Here is a 6,000-nt window from a genome sequence, read left to right as displayed (position 1 = left end):
CTATACAAACCTGCGTCGTCGTCGAATTAATTTATACACGTTCGTCCAGGGTGGTTACGATTGAAAATGTCGTGTCAGTCAGCGACCGAGTCGGATCTTGTGAAATCTGCGCGCGACCTTTCACCTTGATACCAGCGAATTCGGGTACATATTCGAAGAATATGGAACGGAAGAATGCGGAGATGCGAATGTAATCGGCGGGAACGCGATCGGGCCCGATCGTTAACTGTCGACTCGGCGAGGAGACGGCTGCGCGGCGCGGCGGGGCGCGGGGACGGCAATCAGTACCGAAAGAGGGTTTCGAGAAGGACAACCTCTCTCGGATCGGCGACTTTCCCGATTTTGAAACGAACGGATGACCAGTAGCGTGGTGATCGACGCTGAGGCAACCTTCTGTCCGTGGCATGCACGGTACGTGTACGGCCGTGCAACAATCACAATCGCCAGTGTCGAGCGGTCCCCGTTCCCGGGTTCCGTTCCCCACCTTCTACTTTTGCTACCGACGTCGACGGGTATCGTCGTCCGCAGTTAGACCGAGTCCGCTCGCGCATTCGCATTAATTTCCAATCCCGCGGTGCTCTCTGCTCGCGTCACGGTTCTTTTTTTCGCGACCCCGTTTTCTCGGCGCAAATCGGCCGTCGAGCTGCCGATCGGCCACCGATCGTTCCAGGGCTCGATCGTGTTTTTCGGCCGCGAGGGTTCTCGGCGAGGGTTGCCGCGAAGTTCGCCCCGCGAGGAGATGCCCGCGAGTTCGAATCCGCGGAACGCGAAAACCTCCGGATCGAGAGAGCGAAACGTCTCGTGAGACGGGGCTCGTTTTTATCCGTTTCTTCCTCCAATCGCTTCCTTTCCGTTTTGGTGAATCGTCCCGGTCGTTCCCTCGTTCTTTCGAAGAGAGCAAGGAAACCGAATAGAAAGGAGGCCATCCCGTCGACGCACGCCGATATCCGCGGCAAAGACACGATTATTCAGGACACCGGGGAATAGTTTGCCCGTAAGGATACTCGCCGAACACTGTGTCACGATAGGATTAGTTCACCGCGGAACGACAGCGAAAGTGCGCGTCCTCCGTATGTGCAACGCGTACGATGCACTTGTGCCAGATACCGAGTTGAACGGGCGACGATGAAAAACCGGGGAAAAGAATGCGTGCGCTGTGTCTCGTTCCACTCGCGTATATATGCAGGCTTTGTCTATCGCAATTAGAGCCCCTGTTGTCGAAGTCGATGCCACGGTGCACGTAGCTCGGCACCTGCGAGCCGAGCCTGGATCACGCTCGTCTTTCCACGCGGCGATCGAAAGTAGTCAATTTCATACGCGTTCGGAGATACGTAGTTTCACCGGGGCTAGTTAACACGAAACGTCGACGGTGAACGCGTTCGGGCTTCTACGACACGCGTTCGCGGCGTCAGGAAGCGGGCATTGCTAAACGTCCGTCGATCTCGCTCTCGACGTGGCTCGTTTTCCTGTGCAGAATCGCGGGCACCTTCGCAGCCGCTTAAAAAGGAAATTCTCGCGTACACGGTTCGAAAAATCGATTCTTCTTAGATTCGCCGTGAATCGAAAGTAGGACGTTCGAGAACGTGCGTCGAAAAACTTGCCGACGAATTAGGGAAAGCGACGAAGTTGGCGAGTCTTTCAGCGCGATCGATAATTTGAAACGTTCAATTCGGGATCAGTTCGGTATAACTATACGTGGCAAAGCTAAATTCACTTTCGAGAACTGATTAATATCGAGCCCGGCTCGTTCGGCACGTTGTGGATCTGTTCGAAATTTATTTACAATATCTTTTTACAGTACAAAGACGGTTTATCTAATGGAAAAGGTAAATTGTTCGATAGATATATGAACAAACGCGACTCAGAAATATGTTTTCTTGTATCGAAGTTTATTCCCACGTTGTTAATGGTTTTCTGACAAAAACTTTGTTATTATCGCTCAGTTTTCGTTTTATTCGTGTCTGCTTTTTTAAGGATCCTGCGAACGGCGAAGTTTTTGAAGTCATTATTACTAATCGCCGGTGTTCGCGTTTTTCCAAATCGAAGCGAATCATTGACGACTTGTATTAGGCAATAATACTTGTCTCGATGAACGACTCGCGACGGTAACAAAATCCTAGATGTTGCAGTTATTAATAGAGTCTTCGTTTCCAACATTTTCATACAAATCAGATATAATTGATCGCAGGAGCGATTTAAGAAATCATTAGTTACGCATTTGTTGGTTATGAAAGCAACGTGTTTTTTTTTTTAATTACCGTGAAATAAAGACATTTGTATATGGTCAACATGATTTTGAATGGTATAGGATTCCTAGAATTTTCATAATAATTGTACGAATCACAATAACTAAAATATATTACTACTTCTAATTTAAAATCGTATACCAGCGCGTGATGTGTATGCATTTTTTTATATGCTCGTACAAACAAAATACATCGCTCATTCGAAGCTGTATTATATACAGGATGAGGTCTTTTTAGCTTCTTCCGACGATTTGACAAAGAAATGTTTCCTATCGAAGTTAATTAGTATTTAACTGACAGGAAATTGTAATTGTTTAAATTTAAAAACAAATTGATTTTCCATAAAAAAATAAGGACACCGTCGAGACGAATTCAACGATCTGCTAACCGATGACCTTTAGATGACATCGAAGAAAAAATTGCCATGAATCAATTGCCACAATATTTGAAATAATTCGGCGATACATAACTTCAAGGTCTCGCATGTAAACATAAACAAATGAACGTAAACATTACAAATGCTTATTTATCCAATTTCGGATCTTAACACATGAAACAAAAGAGAAATTTATATAAAACCAAATATTGTGATTCGCAGGTCGTTGAATTCGTCTCGACGACGCCTACAATACTATGAAGTTAAAATTAACTAGTTTCATTTAAAGATATAACGGTGATCTTGTTTTTTTATGGAAAATCAATTTATCTTTAAATTTAAACATTTTCAATTTCTTGTTGGTTAAATACTAATTAACTTCGACAGGAAACATTTTTATGCCAGACCAACGGAGGGGGCTGAAAAATCGTGGGGACTTTGTGCCTCACCCTACATATGTACTCGTTAAGTATGTTGACACGTTTCCAGATGGGACAACTCTTTTTCAATCGGTCCAAATGAATTGATTTCTTTTTGCTAGCCCGACTAATTTGCTGGCGAATAAGTAAAAAATATTTGTTACGTTTCAATTGGTTGAGATGATAGAAAAATTAAAAGATCATGCTTTTTTTCAACTTTATCCGAGCCTATAATGAAAATTGAAAACACGCGACGTCGGTTGGTCTTGAGATATAAGCTGTAAACAATTAAAGATGCTGATTTCTGACACTCTCCTTTATAAACTCGAAGAAATCTGCAGTTTTTAAAATCTTTCAACGCCTGCAGCTTCACTCTGCGTTAATCGATTTCGATGAAATGTTCATTACGCCTATCAGTTACCAGGATTTACAATACGCACGTTTCAAATTTTCATGACAGACACAGATAAAATAGTCGAAGAAAAACACGATTTTTAAATAAAAACATTTTTTCTTATTCCCTACCAAACTAGTCAGGATCAACATCACAAAAAGGTTACAGTAATTTAGATAAATTTGAACACTAGATTTACGGAGCACAAAAAAATAGCTGTTTTATATCAGTTTATAAAAGTAACAATAAGACATTTATTCTGATTTTTAACAACTATACTGTAACATTTGCAGTAAGTCACATATAAATTGAATAAATAACTCATAAAATGTATTTTTACGATATGAATAATCGTAAGTTAAAAAATTAAGTGACTCGTCGTTTTGACGGGTTCCGTAAACCTAGTGTTAAAGAAGTTATTCCGTTTGAAAAGCTGTCAACATACTCCTCGCAGCGAGTGTGCAATACCCAGAGCTCGCGGACCGTAGGAACTTCAAAGCTTGTCCTCTCTTGTCTAACCACTGTCGAACGCAAAGAAAGGAGAAAAGGACTAGAAACGGGGAGTGTCGCGTCGCGTCGCTCTCGGCGGCCCCTACTCCTTTTCTCTTTCCGTCGCGGCTAGAAAAGTGGGGACATGTTCTGATGTTCTTACGGCTGGCGAGTCCCTGGCAATACCTTTACTTACGCTGCCTCATAGCACTGTAAATAGACATTAAGGAAAGAAAGATAATTATGTGATTTTAAATACTCGCGATCTCCTTTAATGCACGTGTTCTTCGAACGAGCGAACGTCGTTTTCACCGTATTTTCATGCGCCCACGTTGTCTTCGGTCGCTATCAAAGTTTACGTATCCGAGCCACGGGTCTTTTTTTCTTCCGCCAAGAGAAACAAGTTTAGAAAGATCTGAAAAATATGCCGACTCATTTCCAATAATTACTGTTTTTCTGAAACATGCCTAGTCCTACGTTCCGCCACGTACCATCACGATCGTGCGGAGAAGAAGCCGCCAGTGTGTTGATGTGCAGTGAACACGAAATCGGTGTGCACGGGAATTGCACCGGAAGTAAGGTCTTTTAACGCGAACGAATTTACCGAGTGGAGGGAAGACCATACGATTGCATCGTGTAACCTCACCCTCGTTATTCGACTTTTCCCGCATACGTTCGTGCGTGTTTGTGCGTCTTTCGACTCTTGTCGTCAACGTGATGATCTGGACGAATTCGACGACCACGAATATGGAAAAATGAAGGCTTCGGAAGATCGCGCACTCGATCGCAGCACCACACTTTTCAACTATAAATGACGTAAGTCTCCCGGAATTTTTCTGCACCCGATTCGTTTCAGGATCCACGATTGCTATTTGGATTAGTACACTACTATCGTTACTAAATACTCATATTTGTTTAATCGAAGCGATTGTAACTAGTTTTTGTCTATTTAATTTTTTTTCGAATTTGATTTTGCGAGACGTTTCGGATAGTAAAATATTTTGTTTTGCATATTGAAACGAACAGCACTAATTTAATATACATTTTAAACGTAGTAGGTGAATAGATCAAATAGCTATATGTATATAGCTATATACACAATGTACATATATACAGGGTGTTCACCGTAACGGTCGCCACGATCTTTTAGGCATTTAGACCAATCCGACAAAAAAATATTTCGAATAATAGTTATTCGGTACTTTGATGGGAATAAAGTGTATTAATAAAAATTGCGAAAAATTTTTTTATTCAACAAAAAACTAAGGTCACCCTGACTTTTTGAAATAGCACTATGTATTTTTAACTCCATATTGTTATAGCTGATGAAAAAATGAATTCAGTGATCCACCATACAATGACCTTCGAATTATCTTGAGCTTACAAATTGGCAATATATATAACAATTGTACTCAATGACGTTTTATTTTAGGAATCATTTTATCAAGTACACGCCTTTGTGTATGCACAGTAAATTTTGCCCAATTTTTCTTCAGTTTGTAAATAAAAATGGGCAATTTGGGAAGTGGAGATACAATTATTCGAGCCTTGCACCTCGTTTTTAGGATTGTTGACAATCGGCAACTATAAAAGTGAGTCGCGAGGCTCGAATAATCGTATCTCCTCTTCCCAAATTGTCAAGTTTTCTTTACTGTACATTGAATTGCGTTGATTACGTCGATCTTATTCTACATACAAAACGATAAACCACGCATACATGCAACGTGTACAATGTACATGTATCTGTATAGCTGTAAAATTAAACTTCATAATCTCCGGTCTCTTCGTTTTTCAATCACACGCTTAATCTCCGACAAATTAGAGCCGCATAAAATACGTGACACGAACACGTTTCGTATTTCAAACAGGAATGAAATGAGTTTGGTGTTTGCCAAACAATCGGTTGAATGAAATACGTTCCATTATTCGGTTTCGAGTTTCGAAAATGCGCGTTTTACACGCGTCACGGGCCTGTATCGCCGAGCATGAAGCTGAATGTGCGATTGCATCTAATTTTTTTTTTGTTACATGAAGATTGTGTTGCAAGCAGCAGCCGTCGGTATATGAATTGAGACA

The 6,000-nt window shown here is 41.6% G+C and overlaps 1 protein-coding gene across 8 annotated transcripts in view; it reads left to right on the top strand.

Annotated features, from left to right (window-relative positions):
* Nucleotides 1–390: 390 nt before the first annotated feature.
* Nucleotides 391–6,000, top strand: part of sona (sol narae metalloprotease) — a 156,756-nt gene continuing 151,146 nt past the window's right edge. For 2 of the 8 annotated variants that reach the window (XM_033470213.2, XM_033470212.2), the window contains exons 1-3: nt 503–994; nt 1,799–1,826; nt 4,396–4,740. The gene's annotated coding sequence lies outside the window, so the exon portion shown is untranslated. Of the gene's footprint in view, nt 412–502; nt 995–1,798; nt 1,827–4,395; nt 4,741–6,000 lie in introns of those variants that run through there. The other 6 variants (XM_076527032.1, XM_033470215.2, XM_033470209.2 and 3 more) reach the window with 5 other exon arrangements.

Source organism: Megalopta genalis, chromosome 16, assembly GCF_051020955.1.
Source record: "Megalopta genalis isolate 19385.01 chromosome 16, iyMegGena1_principal, whole genome shotgun sequence".
Classification (NCBI taxonomy): Eukaryota; Metazoa; Arthropoda; class Insecta; order Hymenoptera; family Halictidae; genus Megalopta; species Megalopta genalis.
This window is presented reverse-complemented; position numbering and strand designations above follow the sequence as displayed.